Source organism: Camelus ferus, chromosome 12, assembly GCF_009834535.1.
Source record: "Camelus ferus isolate YT-003-E chromosome 12, BCGSAC_Cfer_1.0, whole genome shotgun sequence".
In the NCBI taxonomy this organism is placed as follows: Eukaryota; Metazoa; Chordata; class Mammalia; order Artiodactyla; family Camelidae; genus Camelus; species Camelus ferus.
Window position 1 is genome coordinate 8,100,238 of NC_045707.1, and position 18,571 is coordinate 8,118,808.

Below are 18,571 nucleotides of genomic sequence, written 5' to 3' on the forward strand. Positions count from 1 at the left end.
CGTAGCATCTTCCTGTACCCTCTGAATACTTGCCTCTCGGTACCATCTTTTTGGCCCCTATGGTGACACTGAGCCCACCTGGACAGTCCAGGCTGCTCTTATTTTAATATCTGCAGTCTTAGTCCCCCCGGTTATATTACATAACATATTCACAGGCTCCAGGAATTAGAAAGCGGACGTCTTTAGGGGACCATTATTCTGCCTAACACACCTGGTGTCTCTCAAAGTAATATTTCAGGGAATACGTAATTAGCCACATGAGAAAAAAGTTGAAAAGAATAAACCTCCTTTAAATTCTAAAAACGGCGCCATGTCGAGATGTCCGGGGTGCGGGCGATGCCCGGGGCCTGCCCGGGGCGCTTTGCTGTTGGGCGTCCCCCTCCCAGCTGGGCAGGGCCCACCTCGCTTGCACCCTCCCGAAGCCCGCTCCCATCCCCGCCAGGTGCACCCGGGGCTTCAGGAGCAGCGTGAATCTCAGGCCCCCCTGCTCTCAGGCACTTGAGGGCTATCACCCTCACTGCCTGCATAAACGACAGGGGTTTTTCAGGGAATGTGTAAGTAGAAACAGTTTTCCCTTTTCTAGTAGTTGGGAGCCTGGGGAAATACACTTTCCCCTCTGACTTCTTTTGTCGTTTACAGGTTCACTTTTATACATTTGGCAAAATAAGAAACCCATGTTACAACACCGTCACGTTCAGACTGTAAGTTAAGGACAGAAAAATCCAGATAACGCAAACTTTCAGACACACTTTGAGAATTCACGTATCATGACAGTGGGAATCCCAAGAAGTCATTTTTGAAAAGGTATGTGTTTAACCAAGCAGGGCCGGCTTACCCTGGGTCCCTGGCACCAGCTCCGTAGTTAAGGTGCATTGGGTCCCTCTGTCTCCAGTGAGGGGGAGACGTGTCTCAGTGGCAGGTGCGCTCCGCAGGCTGCTCCTTCTCCAGCTGAAATGAAATCGGCGGATAGAAATCGGAACTCTGTTCCTTCTCAGTGGTATTAAGTGGGCAGATGAGCAGAAAGCCGAGAGCCCTTAACAAAGTGCTTTCCACGAAAGACCAGAAACCAGGCTGGTTCACTGGGGGAGGCGACCTTTCCCATAGCTGTCTCAGCACGTCAGAGGTCATGGAAGAGAAGCACGAAGAACCTAGCAGATTCCTTCCCAAAGTGCCGCCCTGCCTCAGCGGGTCTTTGCGTCCTGATTTTACTCCATATGCCTCTAAATACCTGAGTGCGATTAGAATGGGGTTCGGTATCTGTCGAATTGACCTTTCGCTCCACTCTGCGAGGAATGGCCCCCAGCCTTCCATGGCTTCATTCAGGTGGAGAACGCTCCCGTGTCCCTTGCGGGCAACCAACCTGCTGGCCAGCCATCTCGCGTTTGCAGCAGAGGCTGACTTTAGCAAACCTGCTTGTCACAATGCTTACGGAAGAGAAAGCCTCTGTGGTGGGTCACGTTACCTGTTATTGTGAGCTTGGGGTGGCCTCTGTCCACAAACTCTGACCTTTCACACAAGTTTCATCAGCCTGGTGCTCCCTGATCAGTGCCACCAGCCGCTTGTGTCCCCATCAGCTGTCTGTGAGTCTTTTAAGATCAGGTAGGGAACGCTGCAGTTACTGGAATGAAGGATCGGCAAGTAGGCCAGGCTGATGAAGACGTGCCATGGCCCAGCAGGCCACATGCCCCAGGGGGGGACTCCTGCAGAGGCCCTTCCCTTTGACATCTCCTCCCCTGCAGCTCCTGAGGCTAAGAATTCTCTTTAATTTGTGAATTTGCTTTTCTTTGCAAAGAGCAGAGAAACTTACCTTTAGGATAATTAGATGTGCTGAATGCACTGTGTGTTGAAAGACCACAGAAGAGGAGAGGATTCCTTAGTCTGGAACAAAAACTGGAGAACTGTGTTTTCAGTAAAATGAAATGGTTAAAGTCAGGCGGCTGTACTCAAGCTCACATTTCTAGCTTCCCTCTAAAACCTGGGTCTGACAGCAGGAGGTCTCCACGCCTGCAGGGAACAGGGCTGGAGCTGGGGCGGTGGTCCTTCAGCCTCCACCCCCGGTGGCCCGGTGGCCCGGGCTCTGCTGGCTGTTGCAGCCTTCTGCCCCGTCCCTGCCTCTGGCCCATCAGACGGAGAGGCATCTGAACAAGTCTGAGGACGAGGCCAGTGTAGGGGGCGAGGTCAGGGGCAGCGGTCAGAAAGTGGGCGAGCAGCAGGCCCCACGTTTGTTTGGGGGGATAATTTGGTTTATTTATTTGTTTATTTTTTAAATGGAGGTACTGAGGCTTGAACCCAGGACCTCATGCATTCTAGGCATACACACTGCCGGTGAGCTATGCTCCCCCCATACTCTTTTTCAGATTCTTTTCCATATAGGTTTTTATAAGGTATTGAATATAGTTCCCTGTGCTGTACTGTAGGTCCTTGTTATTTATCTGTTTTATAGATAGTAGTATATATCTGTTAATCCCGTATTCCGAATTCTTCCCCCATACCTTCCCCTTTGGTAACTGTAAGTTTGTCTTCTATGTCTGTGAGTCTGTTTCTGTTTTGTAAATAAGTTCATTTGTGTCATTTTTTAGATTCCAGATATGAGTGATATCATACAGTATTTTTTCTTTCTCTTTCTGGCTTAATTACTTCACTTAGAATGATGATCTCCAGGTCCATCCATGTTGCTGCAAATGGCATTGTTTCATTCTTTTTTATGGCTGAGTAATATTCCATTGTATATATTGGCTGCATACATAACCACTTACTAGACAGTTCTTAAAAGCTTATTTACAGAATCCAACATTTGAACCTCAGGAGCAATAGCTAAATATAAATTTATTTGCCTCCTTTTAATCTTTTTATTGATCTCATCAGATGATTATTATGATAACAACAGTTGTCAACCTTTTTGGTCTCAGGACCCCTTACCACTGTCAAAAAGTATGGAGGACCCCAAAGACCTTTTGTTTATGTGGGTTGGTACTAATACTTACCATATTAGGAACAGAATTTTTAAAAATATTAATTCATTTAAAAATAACAAACTTATTACTTGCTGACATAAATAACATTTGTGAAAAAAAGTATTTCCAAAAAAATATACTGAAAAGAGTGGCATTGTTTTGCAATTTTGCAAATCTCTTTAGTGTCAGTTTTAAAAAACACAAGGATTGGGGGTGGGGGCAGGAGGGAAGGGGAGAAATCCAAAACAAAGTGTTCTTGCTCTGACAGAATATTTATCTTGTATACCTGGGGAAAAACCAAAAAACAAAAATTCTGTGTTGTTTGTTGCAGTTGAAGTTAAGTACGTGAAGAAAACCCATCTTCACATAGATATGCATTGGAAAAGAGGAAAACATTTTAATAGCCTTTTCAGATGTCTGTGAGTATCCTTTGATACTTCACCAAAACTCAACAAGTGATGGTTTTTGAAAGGTTAATTGCAATTTGGAATCTGAAACCTTATCAGTGACTTTTCACACTCAGTTATGCAAAGTCCGCTGGTCCACCTGGCACTGTGACTGCGTCGTTTGCCCAGGCATGACTTTGTAACATCCTACACTGGCCATTTGGGAAATACTGATTCACAAAGTTATGCAGATCTTCCAAATACTGACATATGTCGTGATTATGCAGAATTAAAAGATCACATTCATTACTGTCACCACTGATCTCATCAGAAAAACCTTTAAGTATTGCGAAGCTGCCAAGCTCATGATGGTGGTGGATACGAGTTTCCCCAAATTCCAATTTTCACATGAAAGCTCCCATTTTATCATTGGCAGCAAATGCTGTTAGTTGCTTTCCTTGAAGCTCACTTTATTCATTTTCAAGGAAATGTCTGCCAGATCCCCAAGTCTGAATAACCGTAGGTTGTCAGTCATCCCTTCAAGTAAGAATGATTGATGATCCATGGAAAGAGCGGCTGGTTCCCTTGCAGCCCGGCCGCTCGGCGCTTTTCCTTGAGACAGACGTGCTATCTGTGCTTCCGAGCCAGCGTGCAGAACGTTAAAAGGGCTGGGATTTAATGAAATCGATCATTTCTGTCCCCCCAGGACATCCTCTGGTGAGCCTGGCGTTTTCGCTCCACTCCCTGGGCATGGGATACAGTGGCCACCAGCACGGTCTGGTGTCTGCCCTCCTCCGAGCTCGGGCTCCAGCACTGAGGCCCGCTGCTGCGTTTGCACGAGTGCAGACGTCACCCCGGGGACCTAAGTCACTAAGTAGCATCTTACTGTGATCATAAAAATTGTTTTGACCTCGCAGAGCCCCTGAAAACCTCCATAAAAAACGCCAGGGGCTCATGGACCACGCGATGAGAACCACTGATCTATCATCATCCGAAGCAAATTATGTCAGCCTGCGGAACTCCACCCCAGGTGGAATTCCGACATTTGCACTGCGGCGGTTGTGCGAGTGCCAGTAACGTGGGGGGCGCTGTCTGCTGAGGGACAAGCCAGGAATTAATACCCCTTCTCTTATTACCAAAAGAATCTGAAAATACATGTATATGTATGTATATGTGTCACTGACTCTGCTGTACACCTGAAACTAACACTGTAAATCAACTACACGTCAATAAAAAATAAAATTTTTAAAAATTGGCACTCAAAACCCCTTCCTTTTATTATTAGATATAAACCTTACTCACCTCCCTGCCCTCAGATTTCCCTCCTTTGTAATAGGGCTGGTGGAACGTGTGTTGCAGGGAAGTGTACGTGGAGGGCCTGGCACTGCGGTAGGAGCTGAGGCCCACAGCCCCCGTCGGGGGTGCACAGCCCGCCTGGTGCGGGTGGGATCTGCCTTGGCTTGTCCGTACCGTCCCGGGGATGGTGTTAGTTAAGGAGACGTTTCGGTCTTTCTGGTGTGGGTATCATCTGGCAGTGCTGTGGAGAGCGAAGATTGCTTTAAATGTGGAATGAAACACAGGCATGTTTTCCATTTACACTCACCCATTGTGGTCTGAGACGTGAACTGCAGGAGGCTGTCTCCACACCCTTTACTGGGGTCAAACCAGCCGCCTTTAAGAACGAATGCCAGAGTGGGGCTCACGGTCATCCCGAACAACTCGTCCTCGCTCCTGGTTGTGAGTCGATACGTGGCGTTTTCCTGACAAGTAAACGACTGGATTCCTTTGCCAAATCATTAGATAACGTTAAAGAACAAAGCACGTTCGTGCAGAAGGAGATGCGGCATTATCCTGCTAGGAAACTGAACAGTAAGTATTTCTGAGAAGAATGCATATCCTATGAATTTGGATCAACTGCGAAAATTACAGCCTCTCCAGCTCCCACCTCCCCCATCTTTTCCATCAGTTTCTAACAGAGGACACACTTTCCTACGACATCTGTCACGAGGTAGACGTGCTGGTCAATTAAAATATTCTGACTCTGCTTGGTTGAGATCATAGCCAGCCTGAAGCCATCCATCATGTGAAGTAGAAGGTGACCTGCCTAGACTGAGTCAGAGACCCCAATACAATTGCTTCCATCTTACTATCATACCCAGAAATTACTGCTCATCTAAACGTAATTTCTCTGAAATACTCAGCGGCCGGAGTTGCTGCTAGTAATATTAGGATTCAGTAAAGAGATGGTGGTATGAATTGACATTGAACATGTAGGGTGAAAACTGACGTGCTGTCCTTACCGAGAGGAAGTGTGGAAATGCAGCGGGGTGGAATTTCCTGAGCTGTGACTGTGGCCAGTAAAGGTGAAGTCAGATTCATCACTAAGCTGTCGTCCAGAGACGTTACCTAAGCTCCGCCGGGAGCCCGTTGGAACAGCCACACCTCGAATCTGACCCTTCCCACCTCCACTGCCTCGGCCCAGGGCTGAGCCCCGTTTCCTGTCTGTCTGAAAACAGCCTCCTCCCGGCTCTCCCGGGTGTGGAAACAGGAAACTGTGTCTCCCAGTGGGAAAGCACGTGTTCAGGAGTCAGGCCTGGAAGCCCCACTGCTTTGTTCCTTTACTCATTCACTCAACACACACACATGCGCACGCGCTGCGCGCTCGGCGCTGGGCCGGGGGCAGGCACAGTGCAGGTGCCTCCTCCCCTGTAATTTCAGAGTAAACTTTGGCCTCCTCTCTTATCCCCAAAGGCCCCTCAGCACCTTGTGTCTGCTCATTCCTTTATCCCCTATCTTACCCCTGGTGTCCCCTTCCCACCAGTCGCTTCAAACAACCTTTAGCTGCAGCTGTTGGTCCTTGTTTCAGCAGGGCCTGCCCCTCCCCCTCCTTCAGAGCCAGCTCCTCCTCAGCCCAGTGGTCGCCTCCTGGGGGGAGACTGGGCTGCCTCTCCAGTGAGTCTCAGAGACCCAGCAGGGTGCTGGGGGGATGTATTGATCCTGGCCTGGGGTGTCAGAAAAGGCATCTCTGAAGAAGGGACCCTTACGCTGAGACATGAAGAACAATCAGAAGTAGGCTAGCAGGTGAGAAGGTGAAGGGAACAGCATGCTAGGAAGAGGAACAGCCAATACAAAGGCCTCATGTGGAGAGTAGCTGGAGTTCTCCCAGGAATTGAAAGAGGGTCAAGGTTCCCCAGAGAATCAAAATCGATAGGAGAGCTCTGCATATAAAAGGAGATTTAACATAAGGAATTGGCTCAGTTTAGAGGCTGAGAAGTCTCATGACCTGCTGTCTGCAAGCTGGAGACTCAGGAAAGCTGGTGGTAAAACTCAGTCCAAGTCCAAGGGCCCGAGAACCAGGGGAGCCCATGGTGTCAATCCCAGCTGGAGGGAGGGAGAAGATGAGATGTGATGTCCCAGCTCAGCAGTGAAGTAGGAAAAAAGGGCAGATTCCTTCTCCTGAGTTGTTTCATTCAGATCCTTAATGCGTTGGGTGATGCCCACAGTGGAGTCTCTCTCTCTATTTTTTTATCTATCAATCTAATCTGCATATCCATGTAGGAGGTTTTACATATATATATGGTGACATATGAATAGCATCGCCCTCTGGAAACCCCCTGCTGACACCCAGTCCTTCCCAGTCCTGGGGCTCCAAGACGCCAGAGCTAGAGAAGAAACTATCTTTCTGCATGTCATTCTCTTGTCAGAGAAAATAAGCAAATAAGTCCCACCTTTTCTGGGCTTGAGAAACCAAAAAAAAAAAAAAAAAAAAAAATCCGACTAGGTGATGGCTGTGGATGGCAACATTAGTCACCAAGTGGCAGAGCCAAAGGCACAGAAAAGGGCAAACGCATCTAGTGGCTGGAACGCCCCCTGCTGGCTGCAGGTGCCCGGGACCAAACAACAGCCTCTTATATTTGCTGAGTGAAGTCCTGGGGGTGCCCCCTCCACCCCTGTCTGAGCTTGGGCTCCCCTCGGTGACCCCTCCGTGAGCTCACATTGCTCCTGCCTCCTGACGAAGCCAGGATAGGCAGGGGGGTTAAGCACCTGAAATACATTTTAAGGGAAATTAAGAACCATCGATCCAAAAGGATTCTAAAAATATCTAAAAGGTTCTTGGGGACACTGCAGCTTACTTGTAACAGACTCCCCAACTGACCTCCTGATCACCTTTGAAAACTCTGAAAATCTTTAGTCTGCAATAAAGGTGGAAAAAATAAACAGCTCTTTAAAAATAAACGATTTTTTTTTTTAAAAGAAACTTTCCATTTTACACTTTTAGATTTACAGAAACATTTTGAAAATAGTGCAGGGAGTTCCCATACACCCCACACCCAGTTTCCCTTAATAGTAAGACTTTACATTTGTTCCAATTAATGGACCAATGTGAACACCTGGTTATTACCCCGTCTATTCTCAGATTTCCTTAGTTTTCAGCTGACAACCTTTCTGGTCCAGGACCCCACATTACATCTGTCGTCCTGTCTCCTTAGCTCCTCTGGCTGTGACGCCTCCTCAGGCCTTCCTTGTTCTTGATGACCGTGACAGCTTTGAGGAGGACTGGCCTGGCTGTGGAGAATCAACCGGAGTTTGTCTGGCGTTTTTCTCATAATTAGCCTGGAGTTACGGGTGCTGAGAAGGGAAGAGCACAAAAGCGAAGTGTATTGTCGCCCCATCACAGCAGGGCACGTGCCTGTCCACGTGACTCATCGCTGTGACGTCGGCCTTGGTCACTTGGCCGAGGTGTCAGGAGGTTCTATTAAAAAAATATGTATTTTTTTTAAAGAAAACCTTGGATGAGGGAGGAGAGGTGTGTATTTTTCAGTGATTTAAGCCTGACCCAATCTTGGTGTTTATCCTGGGACGCATCCACAGAAAATCTATGGTTTGCCTCCTTCACGGGTGAGATGGAAATGCAGAGACAGCCTGGAGAACGAAGGAAATCGATCTGAACTGCGAGCAGAGCTGAGGAGGTTGGTAAGTGCGAGGAATAAAAGCAGCTCTTCACCAGGTTTTGCCTCCAGATCTGACAGCTCCTGAATAGGGCCACTGGCGGCCGTCGGAGCCTGGAGGACTCGGGAGGACCACAGTGACAGAAGCTGAAGTTAGCCATTCTCTTGCAAGTTCCTGACTGCTTCGGGGCGGAATGAATAATGCATCTCTGAAATTAATAAGGTACCGCTAGACACACAGCCAAAAGGCTTCAGGATGAAGAACGTTCCAAGTTCTGTACAGGCGCCCAAGTTTAAACTCCAGCAACGACGGTAAACCTCGGCGCACGCCGATCGTCTCCAAGGGCCGCCGCTATGGAGTTTAAGCTTCTACTTAAAACAGAGTTCTCTCAACTGCTCTGGGTGAAGATTTCCAAATAATCGGTAGCAGAATTAAAGAAAAATCAAGCATTTAAAAACCTGTTTTCGTTTCTCCGAGGACAACGACTGTTCTTATATTGAAATCTGCATCAGTGGTGAAGGATCTGATTGTTAAAGCAGAGTCGCCAGGAAACGTGATTCCTTTGTCAATGTAGTTCAGTCATTTAAAAACATAAAATCCGCCCATGGCTCTCGGGTGAGCTTAGCTACAGAGCAGGCACAGGCGGGATAGTTCTGCTGGTAATTTGCTGACCTGTTGAGGTTCGTGAGTCTGGAGCCCAGTGGCGCCCGGACCGGAGAGGTCAACGTTAGAATCGTCAGTATCAACGTGGTGTTTATATAACCACATGCCTGCTCTTCACTTATGACAACCTGCCTTCTAACTGTGTGTGTGAGTGATTGTCCATGTGAGCAGGTAAGTGATATGTTTGTTGAATGAATGAATGAGCGAATGAATGAATAAGTAACAGGCAAACACCCAGTTGCTACCCAGTATGATGACTCTACTGGAAGAGCATCCAGGGATGGAGAGACACCCAGGAGGTGACCAGCCGGGCCTGGGAGACAGTCAGGTGGGAGAAGGCAGGTGGGGAGAGAGCCACCTGCGTGTGCAAAGCCCTGGGGGTGTCGAGGATGGCTTGTTTAGGACAACTGTGAATTGCTGTTGGGGGAGATGGGGCACAAAGTTGGAGAGTTAGAAGGTGCCAGGACCGTGGAGGGCCTCATCCACCAGGCCAAGGAGTGACTGGCCGCACTTGGGAAGCCTTTGAATAATTAAGCCAGTGATCAGACTTGGGTTTGGCTGATTAGGAGACCTTGGCCTTGGTCCAGATAAGAGACGACGGGTTGCAGGAATGAAGTCCGGCTCACAGAGGAGGGCTGTATAAGAGATGTGAAGGCAGATCGCCAGCACAGCTGCAGGTCCAGGAGAGGGAGGAGCCCCTGGTGACCCCCCATTCCAGCCAGGGGGACTGCCTGACCTCGCTAAGCACAGCAGACCTCGGTGATAGCCTCCAAATATGGGTGGTCTCCTTTGGGGAGCACTGCTCTGCTCCCTTGGCACTGGTGTTGGACAGAAGGTCCAAAATCAAGGTCCCAATCCCCAGGGCCACACTTTCTCTGAAGGCTCTGGGAGAATTTTCCCACACCTTTCTCTAGCTTCTGGTGTCGCGGGGAACCCTGGGTGGGTGTTGGCTTGTGGACGTAGCACCCCCACCTCTGCCTCCATCTTCACACAGGCTCTCCGGGTCCTATGGACTCATCTTGACTCGATCACGCCTGCAAAGACCCTATTTCCAAATAAGGTCACATCCCCAGGTACCAGGGTCAGGGTTTCAACATGTTTTGGGGAAACAATTCAACGCATAACCACTGTCACTACGTAACACGCCCTGGGAAGGACTGAGCAGGGGATGGAGGAGTGAAGTGGGCAGCGGAGAACAGAACATCCTTTCTAGAAAAGTGTCTGGGAGAAGAGAGGCGGAAGGTGAAGGGGTCAGGATGGGAGAGACCCTCAGAATGGCCTTGGGAGCCTCATTCTGGTGACAATGGATCCTTTACTAAAATGAGGAGCTGGGTTTCAAAGAGAGACCTTTATACGTCAGTGGGGGGCCAACCGCCCAGACCCTCACAATGGCCTTCTGTGCACGGATGGCCCCGCACCTCCTCCCTGTCCTGCTGCCCAGCTCCCACCGGGTCACCCTTGAAGGAAAAGGGGGAGGACAGGAGAGTGGCCAGCACGTGATTTTTTAAAAGAAATTATTTGAAACAAGTAGTTGGATGATTTCAAAATACATTGCAAATGCCAGCAAGCTCCCCGGCCAGGGCTTGGGTTCCCACTGAGCTTTTGTTCTTGTAGGATCCTGGCTGCGCATCTTGTTAATACAGCTCATGTGTTCAAGGGATGTCTTCTGAACGTCAACATTTCTGAGAAAACAAGTGGTGTCCCTGGGGGCAACTTTCTTATCCCAGAAGCCCGGGCTGACCCTTTAAGAAAAGAGTACGGTATAGCTGGGCCACTCAGAGTGAGACACAGGAACCGAAAAGCCAGAGGCGTGGGCTTCTCTTGGCGCTGCGGTACAAATGCAGGGTCTCGGTCCAGCCCGGCCCTCCTCCTCCAGGACCTACAGTTTCTCACGGTCCCCAGGCGACCTGTGTGCATTCAAGACTGAGAAACGCCCGGGAGGCTTGAAGTCAACGTGGTTTGATCCCTTCAGGCCTCCCTCTCTTTGCAGACTAGACCCCAACCCTCCTGCCAACATAGGCTTCGTCAGGCCCCCCTTCCTTCCTGAACAGGCAGCCAGAAAGCGAGTGACAGTAAAGCTTTACTTCCTAATCTGTCCTTGTATTTCCACCCTATGCCGCCTTCCTCTCTCATTTCCTCATTGCTAAAACTGTCACCTGGGCTGAGTGTCAGAAGGAGCCATAAATAATTTGCATCAATCAATAAACGCTCTTCTGCGTGGATGCAAATGTCACAATAATCCCAAGTGGCAGGAGTAATCTCCGGCAATAATTACCACCAACCTCCTGTCAGTCATTTGCCTTTCATCAGCCAGCCAGCCAGCCAGCCAGCAAACACGGACTGAGCTCTGAGTGGGTGCAAGGCTTTGGGTGGGGTGCAAAGGCAGAGATGATATTGCCTGTCTGGGGGAGAAGGGCCATGATGGGGTCAGCTGGGAGCTCTGGGAAAACTGGAGGCAGGAATGCCACAGGGGGATGGGGAGGAAGGTCAGGGAGGGGGAGAATGGGAGGAGGATGGGGGAAGAGGACGATAGGAGGGAGAATGTGGGGGAGGATGGGGGAAATGAGGGGATGAGGAGGAGGATAGGGGAGGATGGGGGAGGGTGGGAGGATGCTGGGGGGGGAGAGAAGGGGGAGGATGGGAAGAGGACAGAGAGGGCTCAGACTACCTGCAGCCCCTTCTTCTGAGAAGCATTGTTCTCTCCTGTGCCCGCTCTGCAGTTCAGCTGGGGACCTTCTTGCAGGGCTGTGCAGCCCACACTGGAGGCCAGGGTCTGTGTGTGTTTCTCCCCATCCCTGTCTCCACTCTCCCCTCCAGGATGCAGGTGCAGCACTCTTTCCTTCTCTCTTTCCCCAGGGCTGGCCCTCTGGTGCGCCCTCTCCTGCCTCTCAGGACCTTTATTCTCCGCTCTCCCACACTTGGCTCATCAGCGTGACCTTCCATCTCTCTTTCCTGTTACTTCTCCTGCCTAGGAAGGTCTTAGTCTCCCCCACACCCCAAGGCAGTACTTTTCTGTTTATTCCATTACCTTTACTTTCAGGGCCTGATTTATTATTGGGTCTTAGATGCAGGCTTAAAAAAATAGTGATAAAATATACATAAGGGAAAATTCTCTATTTCAACCATTTACAACGCACAGGTTAGTGGCACTGAGTACATTCACACTGTTGTGCGGCCATCACCACCATCATCTCCAGAACTCCGTTCACTTTGCAAAGGTGAAACTCTGTCCCCATTAACACTAACTCCCCATCTCCCCTCCCCCAGCCCCTGACCACCGTCATTCAACTTACTGTCTCTGTGAATCTGACTCCTCTAGGAACCTCGTGCAAGTGGCCATCCTTACAGAATTTGTCCTCTTGTGTCTGGCTTATCTCATTTGGCATAGTGTCCTCGAGATTCATCCATACTGAAGCGTGTGTCAGACTCTCATGTTCACATGTCTGCATAGACCACACTTTGTTTATCCATTCATCTGTGGTGGACGTTAGCTTTGTCTCTACCTTTAGAGACAGGCTTTTATGATTCATCAAATATTTACTGAATATCTACCTTGGGGAAGGCATAATGCATCTAGGGAAAAAAAGACTCATTTTGCATTTTTCTTTCCGATTACAAGAAAGCCACTGCATTTAGTTGTAGAAAAGCGTTTTGAGTTGCGATCGCCAAGGCTGACTTTTAGAACCCTCTGCAGGTTGTATTACGGGCAGCTGCACGGTCAGCCACCCGAGGGCTAGGGCCTGGGCCGGCTGCAGCTGCCATAGTGCTTCTGGGGAAAAAAAATCAGCTGCACATTTGAACAGTTCTTTATAATAAATATTTAACTAGCACTGATGATCGAATAGCCTTTTCAAGCCTTGCATTTTACTGATTTCCTTGCAAATTTGAAATTTTGACAGTCTTCAGATAATCTATCACACCGACTTGAGCTTCACATTTTAATACTCTCCTGACGCCAGAGCGTAATTGGCTCACAGCCACTCCGCCTCCGGGTCTCTGTTAGCCGCGAACTACAGCAGGTGCGGTGGGCGACCTCGGGACACGTTCTAATGTGCGAATCGTGAACCGGAACAAAGGGAAATATGTCTCACTCATGCAGGAGACCGCATTTTCAGCAGAAGATCGTGCGCCTCCTGTCTGAGTATCCACTTTCTCCATCAAAATGCAGTCGGATTAGTCCTGAAGTCAGTTCCATTTGCTCTGCATAAATAGTTTGTAACGCTTGTACTGAGAGATAGAGAGGCAGGGTTCAAATCAGCCATTTCCTCTTGACAGAGTATTTGAAGATTCAAAGTTAGGCCCCCATAAAGGTTTATATCTATGTAAAATAAATGTGTATATGTGCACACACATATGTGTAAAATGTACACACATACGTACATGGGTCTTTTCAATGGCTAATTTAATTCCCTTCCCATGGAAACATCAGCCCCACTGGGCACGCCTTCTTGGTTTTGTGCACGGTGTGTCCCAAGGCCGGGACTCACGCCCCACACCCACCTTGACACCCAGTGTTTGTGGAATGAATGAGCACAGAAGCGTGAGAAGTCAAAAGCACAACTTGCTTTTCTCTGAACCCCGCATCGCGGATGGGGTCACAGGCCAGTCACATAGCTCCACCCCATACCCCACAACGTCCCCGAGCCCCGCTGGACTCTGCTGTGACTTGTGTCATCGCAGCTGCACGTTTTGGTGGTTCTCATTTTCCAAAAAGACAAGCCACACTGCAACAGACTCCTACCTGTGTATAACAGTGCAGACAGCTCTACAGACAAAATTATATAAAAAGTGGAATTGTTACCGACCCACTTTGGAAGTGCTGTGTTCATAGTGCATTTTTAATGTGAGGAAAGATTTTGTGTACTTCCTTGGAGTTCAGAGCAGCAGGATCTGAATCACTGGCACCTTAAAACGTTGGCTTGCAGTGGTACCATCATCGTGACAACTATTAGGACTTTCAGGCAAAAATGTGCTGTGAATGAAATTCAGTTTTGGCACAACCTGCTTCCAAATCCCACCCAGTGCCGGCTTTTGCCCAGCCTGTGAGTTAAGAATGGGTTTATGTTTTACATATTTTGAAAAATAAAATCAAAAGAATAGTTCGTGACACATGAAAATGATAGGAAATCCAAACTTCTATGTGCAAAACAAACTTGTATGGCAATATAGCCACTCACTTGCTTACATATATTGCCTGCAGCTGCTTTCAGATCATGACAGCAAAGTTGACTAGTTGTGACAGGCTGTATGGCCCGACAAGTGGGAAATACTTCCTGTCTGGCCCCTTACAGACCCCTGCCCTGGACCCCTGTCTTCCCCAGCTCCAGTGATGTTCTCATGACATGCTGTCATGGCTAAGTCTCCTGCTCCATCCGGCAGCCGGCAGCAAACTCACTGACCCAAAGTGCCCCCATTCTTCATCGTTCTCCCCTCCACCCAAAGCACAGTCCTCATTCCCTTACTGTGCCCAGAATAGATGGGAGGAGGAAAGCAAAGCCTTTTATTTTGCAGGCAGGTGATACAGCTGTGGTAAATGTATGGTGGGAGAAATTTAGACTAAGGTGTGACTGTCTACTAGGTCTGGCCTTTGTTCTCCCTCCCACGTAAGAGGTACTGGCATTTTTCAAGGAACTTGCTCTCTGAAGCTAGCTAGGGTGGCAGACCTTTTTGAAGAGGGTATAATCTTTTAGGGGGCTTTACTAGTTCTCCTCCATGGAAGATAGGTAACCTGGTGCCAACCTTTCATTCATTCCTCATCTATGAAATATTGACAGAAACAAAGTGTATATGTAGTCGCCTAATATGCAAAAAGAAAACTCAGAGGAGTTGCCAATAAATGGAAATCCAACTTCCCTTGTCTCAAAGTTTGCTGATGTTTCCAAAATCACTTGAGTGAAAGGCTGTTGATCACTGCAGTCAGTGATTTGTGTTGCTCATGTGGTACAGGAAAAAGTGTGAGAACCACGGTTTTAAAATTCCAGGCAAGTATGGTCATCTCTGCATGCTCCTAGCATTTAAAGTGAAAATCATAGGTTCCTCTCTTGCCAGATCACTAAATTAGCAAACTGATTAAATAACGCCGTTGAAAAGACTATTTTGGATGTGATGATTACAGCAGGCTTGAAAATGCTGCCCCGAAGGGCAGTCAGATTGCATCAGAAGTGTAACCTGGGGGAAATACGGCATTTTCTCCATCACTGAATCAATTAAGTATTTCCATCACTTCCCTACACACTTCTAACTCTCCTGAAATTGCTGGGAGGTTTGAAAATGAACAACACAAGGAAACATTTCACAGTCTCAGAGTGCCCTCAGATGAGCTCCCCTTCCTCTCCCAAAGAGCTAAAAGCCGCTTTCTGTGTTTTGAAAGATACCATTTCATTTTAGTTATACGAAGGGGAAATGAGAGAAGGCAATGAAGCTTTTAAACCTCTCTTTAGGTGCTTGCCGAGCTGCCGTATTACCACAGGAGACGTGTTGATAAGGAATGAAACCTGAATGCAGGTGAGGTAGAGAACTCAACTTACCCTGCCTGAGGGTGTCATGCATTCGCTTTCTTTTCCCCAAGACTTGATGGAGGTAAAACGACAAGCAGTGAAATGCACAACTCTCCAGCGCCCCCAGTGATGCTTTCTTACTTGGCTGCTAACCTGTGTGACCACCGGCCCGTCCCAGGTACGGATCACGTGCATTCGCCCAGCGTTTCCCGGGCCGTATCCAGGCAAGACCTTCTCGCCACAAGGGTGACCCCCTCTCAACATGGAAAAGAGACCACCTGTCACTGAGCTTCAAATAAGTGGATTTGCCCACTGTGTGTTCTTGCACGTGGCTGCTCTGCTCGGCATGCTTCCGAGACACATCTGTGCCACTGCCTTCTTCGGTGGCTCGCTGGTGTTCCATTGTATGACTTACACCAGCGGCTTGTTCATTCTCCTGCCTTATCACTGCTAAGGCTATTTGTGCGGTTTGCCTCAGCTGAAGGGTTAGGACCAGTTACATCCGTTTGCTCACACAGTGCCTGTCCATTCGGGGAAGGCGGAAAGAATGGCAAAAATACTGAGGAACTGAGGTTGACCCAGACCGCACAGTATGGGGCATCGCCCAGGGTCTGGAATCCGGCACGTGCTCGTGGAATGTTTGTTCCTTATTCTTAATTAAGCTGATGAGGAACTGGACTCTTTGGAAGCCACAGTTCAGAAGCAAATCAAATGGTTTTCCTTAATGGGGCAGCTGCATGTAATCTGATTTTCATAATTATTCTCCAAATGTAAAATGCATGCTGGCGGTGGCGTGGGCTGTATGTGCGTAGCATCCTAAGGCATGGAAAACGGAGATGATGGGGACAGGAGCTAAGATCATATTTCTGCTTCTCGTTAAATTCTCTTTCTTATCAACAACCAAGAGTTTCCAACCTTCATTCGAATATAGATGTTTGCTGTTCTGAAAGCAATTTGGAAAGCTGTTCTAGTTAGACTGCTCCCAGGAGAACGCTGTGCAAATTCCCCAGAAGCCAGGCCAGGAACGAGGGAAAATTTCTGGGGTTTAGATCATGGTTCCTCCATCCGCTAAACCTTAAGGAAAAAACCTAATTTATCCACAGACAGCAAGTCATTTCTTGATTGTCATCTGCGGAGCACATGAGTCCAAAAATCTGTTACAACTAAAGCAATAATTTTTTTAAAAAGCTTCCAAGCTGCATTTAATAAGCAGTCATACTCTTCTCTAGTCCAAGAAGTGCAGGGGAAACAGAGCCCACGAGTGCAGCTTTTTTGTCTAAGACATCACAGGCCATCCCTCACCTCGGGGAAGGGAACGGCCATGAACTTTACCGAGAAGTCGTTGCTTTGCATAGATTTCTCAGCACTAAGTCCCACGCTTGCATTGGAAATATGATTATGTCTTTGCATATGACATCTACAAAATTCCAGAACCCTAATGTCATGTGAGGCTTGGGTCACTTCCTCTTAAAATGGAGAATCACTTCATTGTAGCGAGTGGTCCTTCCTGAAGTAGGTGAGCTGTCATCACAACTTGAGTTATCTATCTTCCAGAGATATTCTTTCATAGTCCAATGGCTGTTTCCTTTTATTGAAGTATAGTCGATTTACAATGTTGTATTAATTTCTGGTATACAGCATAGAGATTCATTTACACATATATGTGTGTGTGTGTGTGTGTGTATGTATGTCTATGTGTGTGTGTGTGTATATAAAATGGCATTTTTTTAAAGTAGGGATCTGACCTGTCTTTGTGTATTCAAATTAGCAGTGATGAAATTAAAATTGTAAATTCTGTGTGTCCACTGGGAAGCCCGACTCACTGATGGAACCTAAACAATCAGTTATTTACTGGGCACTCATGTCGTGCCCAGGAGTCTCTTTTCCATTTTCTTTCCCTGGGTATCTTTTCTGCTCACTCTCTCCCGCGTGCAGGCTCTCCATCTGGGGTCTATGGCTGTGCCGAGGGCAGTGGGAGGGTGGGGATGGGGTGGATGTGGGCGTCTGGAAGCGGTGTGCAGTCTCATACGTGCATTTCTCTAGAGTAGACTGTCTGTCCCGTGCATCAGATTCTCAAAGGGTCCAGGGACCCCTCGCTCTAGGTGACTGTATCCCTCAGCATTCAGAGCTGTCACGTCCCGACTGTCACTGTACCATTGGGATCTCAATAGCCACATTCATCATCTTTCCATATTTTCTCCAGTTTGGTTAGTGACATCCCAAGTCAGGCCATGCAGGTAAGAAGCCTCAGAGCCCTCTGACTCTTCACTCTCCCTAAACCTCAGCCATTTGTTCCCCACGTGTTGTGGTTTGCAGCCCTGAAGGTTCATTCTTTTAAAAAATTTCTAAAATTTTTTTAATTGAAGTATAGTCAGTTTACATTGTTGTGTTAACTTCTGGTGTACAGCATAATGTTTCAGTCATCCATATATATCCATATATTCCTTTTCATATTCTTTTTTATTATGGGTCACTACAAGATAGTGGACATAGTTCTCTGCACTATACAATATATACTTGTGGTTTATCTATCTTATATATAGTAGTATCTGCAAATCTGGAACTCCCAGTTTATCCTTTCCCATTCCCTTTCACCCCTGGTGACCATAAGTTTGTCTTCTATGTCTGTGAGTCTGTCTGTTTTGTAAATAAGCTCATTTGTGTCTTGTTTTAGGTTCCCACATGTAAGCAATATATTTGTCTTTCTCTTCCTGGCTTGCTTCACTTAGAATGACAATCTCCAAGTCCATTCATGTTGTTGCAAATGGCATTATTTTATTCTTTTTTATGGCTGAGTAGTATTCTGTTGTATATACACCACAACTTCTTTATGCAGTCATCTGTCAAAGGACATTTAGATGGTTTCTGTGTCTTGGCTATTGTAAATAACGCTGCTGTGAACATTGAGGTCCATGTATCTTTTCAGCATATGCCCAGGAGTGGGATTGCTGGATCACATGGTAAGTCTATTTTTAGTTTTTTAGGGGATCTCCATACTGATTTCCACAGTGACTGCAGCAAGCTATGTTCGCACCAACAGTGTAGGAGGGCTTCCCTTTTCTCCACACCCTCTCCAGCATTTATCATTTGTGGACTTTTTAATGATGGCCATTCTGACCGG